Here is a 13,181-nt window from a genome sequence, read left to right on the forward strand (position 1 = left end):
TGAAGATAAAATCAATTTTCGTCCAAACCTTGTGTTAGTGGCAGAAACTGCCTTAGAGTTGTTTTTAGGCAGTTTTGAGTCTTTATAATTGTGTTGAGTCTTGTGACTTTGTTTTGAGTCTTGTAAGTTTAATTTCATGCTTTTAAGTTTGTTTACACATATTTAAGTCAGTTTCAAGTGTTTTACCAATCCCTCCTAATCCCCGGCTTAGAATGATCCCTACTTACATTCTTTACTACAATTGACAACAAGAGGGTTTAATTTGTGTGCTAAGTTATTTTCGCATCAAATTTTTGGTGCCGTTGCCGGGGATTAGCTAAGTTGCTAATCCCTTGTTATTTCTTTTTGTTTATTTTCGTGTGTTTTTATTAGTTACTGACCTTGTTGTTCTCTTGTTTTAGGTACTAGTTTATGACTCGGAGTTCTCATCCGATTTGTGAGCATATCTTGGACTTTGACGACGATTTTGAAAGGACTTTGAGAAAGAATAGGAATCATCAAGATCGTAACCCACCTATTCCTGAACCAGAGTTTGAAGAACATCCACTTGAAAAGGAAGAGGAAGATCCCAACATGGCAGCGGACAATTGAACAATCAAAGAGCTTTCCGCTTTGGAATTGGACAATGCCGCTCCCCTATGCATCCAATACCCCCTGGCTGCCCTAGGGAAGACAGACGAGTTCGAATTGAAATCAAGTTTGTTGCATCACATCTCTAAGTTCCACGGGATGTCCATGGAAGATCCTAATAAACACTTGAAGGAGTTCGAGGTTGTTTGTTCGAGCATGACCCCTGTGAATGTTGATGGGAGCATTCTGAAAATGAAGGCTTTTCCCTTTCCTCTCTTAGAAAAGGCTAAAGATTGGTTGTATGAGCTAGCCCCCGGAACTATCACATCATGGGTGAGTATGAAACGGCCATTTTTGGAGAAGTTTTTCCCAACCTCTCGAGTCATTCTACTACGCAAAAGGATTAGTGGCATTCAGCAAAACCAAGGTGAATCATTTCCCACTTACTATGAGCATTTTAAAACCCTTGTTGCTTCATGTCCACAGCACCAGATGAAGGAGAAGCTTCTTTTTCAATATTTCTACGAAGGGCTTCTACCAATTGAACGCCAAATGCTAGACGTCTCAGTGGGAGGAGCTTTGGTGGACAAAACACCCATGGTTGCCAAGACCTTAATTGCTAATCGAGCATTGAATGCTCAACAATATGAAGACGTTGGTCAAAGAGACACCCCACGGCAGCAAGTGAATAAGGGGTGTTGAGGTGTTGAGGATTAATTTAAGCGTACCTAATTAATCTGGGGTGTTGAGGTTCATGGTTTATTGAAAAGCAATTGGAAATCGTTTTATATGCAAGTGTGTCATGTGTGGAGAAAAACCCTCTAGCTAGCCCATCATCCATACTTGAACCCATCACCCATCAATTCACCTAAATTTGTCTAAGAATCTGTTTAAATTGTTCTTGCTTTGTTTTCCTTATTTTTGTCCAAAACCAAAATCCCCTTTATTTTATTAAGTCATATTAGTTAGTACTTGTTTTAGATTGTGTTTTTAAGTGTTTTAAGTGAAGATAAAATCAATTTTCGTCCAAACCTTGTGTTAGTGGCAGAAACTGCCTTAGAGTTGTTTTTAGGCAGTTTTGAGTCTTTATAATTGTGTTGAGTCTTGTGACTTTGTTTTGAGTCTTGTAAGTTTAATTTCATGCTTTTAAGTTTGTTTACACATATTTAAGTCAGTTTCAAATGTTTTAACAATCCCTCCTAATCCCCAGCCTAGAACGATCCCTACTTACATTCTTTACTACAATTGACAACAAGAGGGTTTAATTTGTGTGTTAAGTTATTTTCGCATCAATGGCCAGCCACGAGATTAGTGTTGGTGAACTCATTACAAATTTGCCACACAATTATGAGGTGATGTAAAGGCAACTTTATAGCATTTCCCTCATTAGGGTTTTCTTTAGGCAAAGGGTGAAACATTTTCACTCCTTTTTCTCTCTAAGGAGGCCGACCACACCTTGAAGAACATAGCTAGCAATATTGCTTGTTCAATGCCATTCCATCCCTTGTTCACACCTCATCCTTGGTGGAGAGACTTAGAGCCTTTTGGAGATTTCTTTCTTCAATTTCTCAAGGCACAAAAAGGAAGCAAAGAAGCAAACATTCAAGGAGAGAAGATCACAAACACAAGGAAAGATCCAAGGAGCAAGGAGGTGACTTGAAGGCCCTCCACTTGGGTGAATCCCTTGTGTAAACAAGGATGAGCATCAAGAGTAATAAACTCAAACTCTCTCCTCTTTAATTTGTTAAAAAGTTTTATGGTTTACCGTTCACTAGGCTTTGAAAGTCATGGGTTATAGAATTTTTTTTTAATGCATGCCCACTTTAAGAGTTATTTGTATGCTTGTATGTTCAAATTTGCTCATATGTTCTTAGTTCGGACAAATTTTTTCTAACAAACAGGAATATAGAAAGTGTTTTGCTTTGCATTCATGCATATTGTTTCATATTGTTTTTAATGCATGCCCACTTTAATTACTCTTTTGATAATTGAATTTCATCCATTATATATATGAATGTATATGTCCTTAATGAGCGTTTAGAGCATACCCTAAGTTTTGTAAGTAACAAACAACGCAATCCAAGAGGGTAGGTGGCATGAGATCAAATTAGATAGGAGACTTTGGCATTTTCTTGTATCTTTGTAAGAATAAGAAAAATCCTTGCCGCAGCCCCCTACACCCCATAAGTCGTCCACCTCAGGTAAGGTTGGTTCAAATTCGGTTAATTCTAATCCTATTTCGCCCAATGCACCCTTTCCTCACAGATTTATGCATGCCAAAAATGAAGAGGATGAAAAAGACATTCTGGAGACGTTTAGGAAGGTGCACATCAATATCCCACTCCTTGATGCTATAAAGCAAATCCCGAAGTACGCTAAGTTTTTAAAGAAGCTTTGTACAACAAGGAACCAGATTTGGGAGAAAGAGGTGGTACATGTAAGTGAGAATGTCTCTGCAATGTTGCAAAGAAAGCTGCCACCTAAATGCAAAGATCCAGGTAGTTTCACTATCCCTTGTGTAATTGGTAATACAAGGTTTGTACATGCTATGCTAGATTTAGGTGCATCAATTAATGTCATGCCATATTCTGTTTATGCATCTATGAATCTAGGAGAGCTTAAAAATGATGGTGTTATTATTCAATTAGCCGATCGATCTAATGCATACCCGAAAGGAGTATTGGAAGATGTTTTGTTATAGGTAGACCACGTGATTTTTACTGCAGATTTCTACGTGCTTGACATAGAGGACTCAGGCCATTCTCCACCATCGCCAATCCTAATTGGATGACCTTTCATGAAAATAGTACACACCAAGATTGACGTGGCCAAGGGAGCCTTAACTATGGAGTTTGGTAGTGATATGATTAACTTTAAAGTTTCTGAATCTATTGAGAATCCTAATGATGTTCGTCCTTGTTTTGCCATTGATGTAATTAGAAATGTAAGGCAGAAATGTTCAGTACCAATCATGAAAGATGTATCTAGAACCACCAATGAAGAAGGAATTGGAGTGGAGCACAAGGAATACGCCCTAACCCTCAAACCATCAAATCTGGCCAAGAGCACCCCTTGTGCATCTGTTGACTGTGCTGCCACTTCATCGCAGCACATTGGTGAGCAACCTATTCCAATTCCAATTCCCATTTTAAATAATAGGTTGTTACCTCCTTTGGTGTAGGTACCTAATCGAATTCAAGGTGGTGGGAGAGTTCACGTTGACTTACGGAAGCAAAACACCACAATTAGGAAGGATCACTATCCTTTTCCATTCAAAGATCCAAAGTGTTTCGAGGGCTAGGTTGTAGGCGAAATACCCTTCCATGCCATGGATTCCAATAAAACTTAAAAGGAGGTATCGTCTAGCTGGAAGACGTTAAAGGAAGCATTTCTTGGGAGGCAACCCATGCGTTCAAATAAAGAAGACCGAGGAAGCTCTAACTCCATAACCAGATTTGCATTCTTAAACGCTACTCTTTATTACTTTTACTTTTCCATGCTTGTCGTGCTTGTTAGTTGTGTTGTTTGTTTGATTGGATGTTAGTCTATGTTTGAAACATTGAGGACAATGTTTGGTTTAAGTGTGGGGGGTAAACAAGCTGTTTTTTACATGATTTTCATGGGATTTTACCACCTAGCACCACTGGAGTTGTTTCTCATTGTTTTTAAGTGTTTTTAGTGTGTTTTGAAAGAAAAATACGAAAATTTGAAAACAAAAATAGAAAAAATTTTGAAAAACCCAAAAAAAGTCATTTTAGAGTCGTTTTTGTTTGTTTGTGTCTTAAGGTACCTTCCAACACAATGATGAGGATTTGGTTTCTAATTGCATGACTGTTAAAGAAAGTTATAAACATGGGTGGAAGTTTGATATGCTCTTTGGTTAATGCTTGGTTGTAGTTGTCATAAATGAATTCACATGTAATCACAAGGGAAAAAAAATCAGTTTTTGTAACATGCTTGAAGGAAGGAACCCAAACTAACGCTACAACCCTGAGAGACTTTAGCCTATACTTTATTTGGAGAGTTATTAATCTGTGATTTCTGGTTTTCTAAAGTCGTTGCATGATCTCATTATTCTTTGCTTGGTTACTACTTAGAATGCGTTTTATCATTTTAGTTCCAAATACTAGAACTCATGCCCATTTCATTCAAAGCTTAAAATTGAGTGCATAATATATAACAAGATGAAGTTGTTTAGTAGTTACCACCAGAGCCAAAAAGCCTGCATCCCATGCATTTGTTTTGTAGGTTTAACCCCTTTGAGCTTTATTTAGCCTATTTTCTTTGTTAGCCACATTATCCCAACCCAGCCTAGAATAGGACTATCCATACCCTTGTTCTTAAAGTACAGTGGAGCATGACTTAGAGGGAATTCATTTTGATCAACATTATGCAGAAAACAAGTGTGGGGGAAGGTTATTTCCAACAAAAGAAAAAAATAGAAAAGAAAAAACGTGAAAAAGAAAAAAAGAACAAAAAGAAAGGAAAAGAGTTCAAAATAAGTGAGAATGAACTCACAAGTATTGGTTGTTGAAGAAAAGGTCCAAAAAGATTGAATATGACCCTACGTTGTAAAAAATCCCCTTAGTGTTTCAAGTTATTTGGTGCATTCAAGAGTGAATTCTAAGCTGATTTCATTGCTTTGCTTACTATTGCTTTAAGATCGTTTGTCTATCCTTACCTTTCTTTGTTAGCCAATACCTTAGCCTCGTTACAACCCTTAGACTTCTATCTTGGGTGTTGTGTGTTTCAATCTGTGGAGTTTGAAATTGGTACGAGCATATGGAATCTCTGGTTCTCGCTTCTAAGTAGTGGCATTCCATTCATGAGATCATATATACATGCATTAATAATTCCAGAAAGTGCCTTCTTTGATTATAACATATGTGAATGCTAGTCTACATGTTTACATCAATCTTCTCACATATAACTAGTGTAGAGAGTGTAGTTAGAAAATCTATGTGAAAATAGAAAGTATATCCGGTGAGGAATTAAGGGAATTCTCTAAGACATGTTACTACATTCAAAATATTGTTTTAATTGATTAAATGTGCGCTAGTGAGTGGTGATTGTGATTAAGTGTGTACTCGAGGGTAAGGATAACTAAAATCTGTGGGAGTAGTGATTTTTAATGTGTCATGTTGCATTGGAAATCCCTGAGGCGAATGTTGGAAGGACCAGGTTATGTTTAGTTTATTTTGTTTTCTTTCTTTTGCTCGAGAGCTAGCAAAAGCTAAGTGTGGGGGAATTTGATAGGAGCATATTTATGCGACTTAGTTAGCTTGTTTTCTTGCATTTATGTTGTTAGTTCTTACTTATTATAGTGTTTTAAGCTATTTTCGTGTGTTTGTAGGTCCAAATGACAAAGTTGGCAAGAAAGTGCATTTTGGAGCAGTTTTAAGCCAAGAATGGATAGCACATGTATGGAGCAAGGTGGATGGATGTTTTTGAAGTTCAAAAGGCTAGAAATGTGCTAAAGAGATGAAGAAGATAAATTCAAGACAAAGAAGATAAGGAATCAGCTCAAAAGAAAGAAACATTATCCAAAACCTTATCCAACCTTATCTTATCCAAACTAACCTTATCTTATCTTATCCTATCCTAATCTTATCATACCTTAATTCCAGCTGCAAAGGGGGATCAATTGCACATTAAATCACCTAAATACCTCTTTCTAGAAGCCTTATCACCTGCCCTAGATTGGTGCTGCACCTTTTATTGCTGTTCTTCTAGAAATCTGCCAGATATTCCATTCTAGAAGCTTTGGCCGAATTTCCTAGTCCTTTTTCTCTAGGATTGTGTAATCCTTTTCCTCCCCTACTTTGTGCCAAACCCTAGTCCTTTTCCTTCAAGAATTATGTCAAAACTTATCCCTCTCATCTCAAGGATTTGTGCCGAGTTCCCTAGGCCTATATATACATATTTTATGCGGTACAATTTACACACCACCCCCATATATTTCTACCCACCTTTCATCACAAATCCCCCCATACATCCCTCATACACATTCATCCCATTGTGCCGCATCTTTGTAGGGAGATAGGAAAGGAAACCTTTGGAGCCGTGCTTGCCATTCAAGACGTTGGATTGTTGGAGCGTTTCAAGGTGTATTTTATCTTTGTTTTCAATGTTTAAATTTAATTGTCTTTGTTTAATTACAAACATGAGTTAAACTTGTTTTAGCTAGGGGGAAATTCAAAGCCATGATCATATTTGCAATATGAATTGATGACTTCCAAATGTGATTTCATGAATCGTGAATGCAATTTACTTAACTGTTTGATTCAGAACTTATTCTTGTTTGTTGATTAAGGGTGCACACTGAGTTTGCATGTAGGGATTTGATGCTAAAATATAAGGGACTTTCACCTAATAGTTATTGATAGGAGCATATTTATGCAACTTAGTTAGCTTGTTTCTTGGCATTTACTTAGTTTAATTCTAGTTATTTTAGTACTTTAAGCTATTTTCGTGTGTTTGTAGGTTCAAATAACAAAGTTGTCAACAAAGTGCTATTTGGAGCATTTTGGAGCATTTTGGAGCATTTTTGGGCCAAGATTGGATAGTGCAAGCATGGAGACATGAGGATGGACGTTTTTGAAGATTAGAAGGCTAGAAATCAGCATGTGTGTGTGCAAGTGTGTTGACCTACAACTACAAATATCTATCCACTACACCCATTACATCCACTCATTACCAAACACTCATCCACTACACCCATTATATCTACTCATTACCAAACATCCATCCACTACACCCATTACATCCACTCATTACCAAACACTCATCCACTACACCCATTACATCCACTCATTACCAAACATCCATCCACTACACCCAATACATCTACTCATTACCAAACATTCAACCACTACACCAATTACATCCACTCATTACCACAATACACACCCACTACACCCATTACATCCACTCATTACCAAACATTCACCCACTACCACCTTAATTAGATGGTGGTCCTCTCCCTAGCCTATAAATACAACCACCCTTCACCATAACAAGGAGGAGAGATATGAATGCAAAACACACACACACATCATCTACACAATCCTCCACTCTTTGCCGCATTCAATACAACCTTCATCCAAACACATCCATTCATCTTCACATCCATTCCTCTATACAAACAAACCTTCAAACACTTACCAACACCTTGTGCCGTAGCAAAGGAAGGCAAGGAAAGTGCTTGGACGTGCTTACTGTCTAACTTGGATAGTTGGAGCATTCAGGTGTTTTCTTTCTTTTGTTTCCAATGTTTAAATTCATTTTCTTTTGTTTTGTTGTGAATATGAGTGGCCAAACCCCTCTTGGCTAGGGGTGATTTCAAAGCCATGATTATGTGTGTAATATGATTTGATAAATTCCAGTTATGAACTCTTGAATTGTAAATGGAATTGGCTTAACTATTTGATTGATAACTTATTTGTATTTGTTGATTAAGGGTCGACACTTAATTGGCACGCATAAATCCGATGCTAGAATATAAGAAAGTTTCACATAATCGTTACAAACTTATATTCATAAGTAGTGGAGGTCGCTTATAAACGATCGCGTTAAGTTTAATTCTAACATGAGTAACATGATGTCATAGTTGCAAGTGCTTTGTCAATACTTATGATTTTCATTAAACGTAATGATCTTTGATTGTATCTCTATTATGATTTCATGTAGGGAACTCTAGAAGAATGTTTTGGGTTGTAGAATGATGTCATCCAATCTAATAAAACAAGGAAAATCTGAGAGTTAACTAATGATGTCACGGTTAATTTGGAGCATTGTCGTTCATAATTCAATGAAGTAGTAACTGGAAATCGAGTTATTTGCATACATGTCATGTGTGGAGAAAAAGCCTCTAGCTATCCCATCCATCATCTTATTTCTCACATTTGTTTTACAATCTCTCTAGTTTTTCATATTTGTTTGTTTGTTTCAACTTCATCCAAATCAAAACACCTCTTTTAGTTTCTTGTTTCAAAGTGTTCAAATCTGTTTTAGTTTGTGTTTGATGTGAAAATTATGTTGACACTCAAATTAACCCTCTTTTTATCAATTGTAGCAAAGTATGTAAGTAGGGATCGTTCTAAACCGGGGATTAGGAGGGATTGTAAAATCACTTGAAAACGGACTCAAATACGTAAAAACAAGTTTAAAACACTAAACTAAACTCAAAGAATGCAAAACTAAACTTTAAAACACCAAAACAAACCAAAAGACTCAAAACAGCCCAAAAACACTCAAAACTGCCTTAAAACCACAATCTGGGCAGTTTTGAACACTAGACTCAATCTTGGACGAAAATTGGTTTTATCTTGACCTAAGACACTTAAAAACATAAACTAAAGTGATTTCTAACTACTATGACTCAACTAAGTAAATGGGGATTGATTTTGGACGAATTTAACTTTTAAAACAAAAACTTTAAAAACAAACTTTAATGAAAACGATTTTGATGAAATAGAATGGGGAAAGGCTAGTTAGAGGGTTCCTTCTCCACACATGAAACCTATGCATACGACTCGATCTCCAATTATTCTTTCAACGAACCATGAATGACAATGCCCCAAATTAACTAGATTGACCAATTAACTCTCAGATTTCCCTAGATTCATTGAATTGAATGGGATACGCATTACAACCAAATTATTCTTATCAAGGACCCTAACTATGGAATATGCATGATAGAGACACATATCAAAGATCATTAAGTTCAATGGAAATCATAAGCATTGACGAGGCATTCATAACTATGGGATACGCATGTTACTCTTGCCTAGGATTTACTTAACACAATCGTGACTAGCGACTTTTACTACTTATGAATATAAGTTAATAACGATTAGGTGAAATTCCCTTATACTCTAGCATCAAATTCATGCATGCAAACTAAGTGTCGACCCTCAATCAACATACATAAACATGTTATCAATCAAATAGATAAGTAAACCACATTCGCGATTCATGAAATCATAATTGGAAGAAATCAAGTCATATAAAACATATGATCATGGCTTTGAATTCCCCTCTAACTATAAAGAAATTAGTTCCTCATGTTCGCAAATACACAAAGACAAATAAATTTAAACATTGACATAAAGATAGAAAACACCTAGAAACGCTCCATAATCCAAGCTCCTTGAATGGCATGCACGGCTCCAAGTTGTCTTCCTTCTTCTCCTTGCAAACTCACGGCACAAGAGGTATGAATGGTGAATGGTGTAGTGAAAATCTGGTAGAGGGTGGTGAGTGATATGTGCGGCAAGGCCTTGTATTTATAGGCTGAAAATCCCATCTCCTAGGTAGCAAAGGACAAGGTTTTAAAGGCCTAAATTGCATAGGATAATAACATCCAATCCTATAAGGAAAACAAGTCAAAAACCCAAAGGGATTGGGAGATAATGTGCAGCAGAAAGAGTGTGAAAAGATAAGACTTCTAGAAACCAAAAATCCCAAGGGAAATAGGTATTAGGTGCGGCAAGGATCTAGGGTTTTAGAAGATAATGCAAGGCAGATTTTTAGGCTTCTAGAAAGGTTCCTAGGTGTCATCTTGGTAGGATTAGATAAGGTCTTCTAGAAATCCCATTTTAAGCATCCTAATCTAATTAGAAACCCTCCTAAATGGCTGGAATGTGGATAGTTTAGGATAAGGATAAGATAGGATAGGATAAGGTTTGATTGGATAAGATAAGCTAAGATAAGGTTATGGATGAGGTTTTGAATAATACTCCTTATCTTGAGCTGATTCTTTGGCTTTAATTCTTCTTCTTCATGTAGGAAACCTTGCTTGAGTAGGAAACTTCATATATCTAGGAATCCATCTTCAATTAGGACTCCTTTAGTGATTAGGAATCCCAATTCATTTAGGAATCCTTCATTCAAGTCATTTCCTTCTTCAACTAGGAAACTTTGTATCTTCAATTCTTCAACTTTGAAACGCCTTCCTAGCTTCACGTGCATGAACTCCATTTTAGCCCAATTTTGCTCCAAAATGCTCCAAATTGCATCCTTTTGCTCACTTTGTCTCTAAAACCTGAAAACACATGAAAATAGCTTAAAAGACTAACTTAACTAAGAAAACACAACATAAATGCATAAGAACTAACTAACTAAGGCGCATAAATATGCTCCTATCAGTGTTTTTAAGTGTTTTGATTCAAGTAAAAGCAATTTTCGTCCAAAGTCATTCCTAGTGTCTAGTTTAAGTTTATTTTGTTGTTTTAAGCTGTTTTGAGTATTTTAAGTTTGCTTTGAGTCTTGTGAGTCTTGTTAAGTGTTTTTAAGTTTAGTTTTATGTTTTTGAGTCAGTTTAGAGGTTATTAGCAAGCCCTCTTAATCCCCGGTCCAGAACGATCCCTACTTATACTTGTACTACAATTGTTAAAAGAGAGTTAAATTTGTGTGTTAAGATAATTTTCGCCTCAAGTTTTTGGCGCATTGCCAGGGAGTAGCAACTTTGCTAATCCCTTGTTATTTCTTTTTGTTTATTTTCGTGTCTTTTGTTTTTAGTTACTGACTTTGTTTCTGTGTTTGTTTGTTTTTTTTTTTTTTTTCACTTTCGATATTTGATTTAGTTTTGTTTCCTTGATTTCAGGTACTAGAGAAGTGTTGGAAATATGCCCTGAAAGTCAATCTTTGGAAGAAATCTTTCAGGACAAATGAATCGATGTATGGATGATTCTTATACATCAAATGGCAAAGATACTAATTAGGACTATCTCAATAAACGATATATGTCCTGAATAGTGAATCCATGGACAATGGATCGATTGAAGAAGTAATCTAATGATGTTAGACTACAAAGACCTTCTTCACATAACCATTATGTCCAAAAGGTTCCTGGTCATTGGATTGTCGGAGGGATACTGACAATGCTTAGACCAGTACATGCTGTGTTCGCTTCAATTGGAAGGATGGAAAGTCTTAACCCATTCGTGTTGTGACACTAAGACAAGTATGTAGGTGCTCATTAAGGGAATGAGTTCACTGAATACAATCGAATCAGAGTACTTGCATGGAGGTCTACTCACATGTCAAGCAAGTAACTCAAATGGTTGGAATAATGTAAGTAATCCTTTGACCTGAGGCATCGTCGTTGTCTTGTGGTTAAGTACTTAATCTTTGATTATGTCAAAGTCACTCTATCAGAATGTCAATGGCATAGTTGGGGTTAAGCCACTTAGTCATGAAGGCAAGTGTATGCGCAACAAGGAATCTCTAATCCTCGATAAGAGAGGAAGAATACTCTAAGATATGATTCGGGAATCTTCGGCCGAAGTATCGAGCGTAATAAAGGAAAGCGTTCCTATACGACTCAATTGGATCATATAAGAAGGAATAATCACATTAGGGGTTTGACATGATATATCCATACCCTAATGATGTGATTGAGAGTATTGTATTAGAGAAGGATTGAATTACATTGTAATTCCAACTGACTAGGTTCTCCGAATAAACTTCTACATTAGCTTGGGTAGCTATGACATATGGTTAGATGTCACTCATAGCTTGTGAGTTCTTCTAGATGATTAAATGTAGTCGTTAAAGAAGAAAGGTGAATTAAAATGAAGTTTTAATTCACTAAGTGATTGAATTAAATATGAGCAATTGGATTGATGCCAATCACCTCACTGCCTTGCTAATTAGAACCTAAAAGGTTGTTCACCAATACACTATTGTAGTGAGTAACTAATGGATGATGGAAACAATTAATTGGATTAATTATGTGTTGTGATTAATTTAGAAAAGTCTAAAGAAATCATAAAAGCGATAAAGATTGTTTTGGGCTTAAAGAAACGTTCGGGTTTAATTAGGCCCATTGGGCCTAAACCCATTGGGCTTTTATTCAACCATTGGATGACTTGAAATAATAAAAGCCCAAAGCCCAAAAACAACACAAAGGGGCCGGCCACTTTAGGTGAGGAAAGGTGAGATATTTAGTCAAGTTGTTGACTAGGTTTCTTTTGTCTATATAAAGAACTTTATAGAGATAAAGTTCATTAGGGTTTTTGTGAGTTTTGAACAACAAAAGAGGCAAAAGAAAATAGCTCTCTTGAACCACAAAGGCCGGCCACCATAAGGGGGTTTTTACTAACATCTCTTACACCCTTTTGGTTATTCCTTCATCCTTCTCACTACACTAGTGGGTGAGGATCTTTAGAGGTTTCCTACTTTGGGAACTTGAAGAGAACCTAGGAGCACTCATTGTAACAAAGTGGAGGAGGCAAGGAGGGAAGCTAGGCTCAAGGATTTCAAGGAGCAAAGGGCTTGGAGGTGGTCCATCCTTGGTCTCAAGTCTAGATCAAGAGGTATAAGACTAACCTTCACTTTGTTCTTGATTCTAAAAATTGTTTTTTGATGCATTATATATAAACCTATGAACCTTGAAGGGGATTTGCATGACTATAGCTTTGATAATATGTTATAAATGCTTCCGCTGCTTTCGTATATTAAATTTGATTTGTATATGCATGATAGTCTTTATGAAATCCCATTCTAGAATCTCATAATTTTCCCTTCAAGAAGTATGACATGGATTTTGCTACCATTCAAGCTCAATTGGCAGAACTTACTTCTCAATTGTCACAATATGCCGAAAG

Source organism: Malus sylvestris, chromosome 2 (assembly GCF_916048215.2).
Source record: "Malus sylvestris chromosome 2, drMalSylv7.2, whole genome shotgun sequence".
Classification (NCBI taxonomy): domain Eukaryota; kingdom Viridiplantae; phylum Streptophyta; class Magnoliopsida; order Rosales; family Rosaceae; genus Malus; species Malus sylvestris.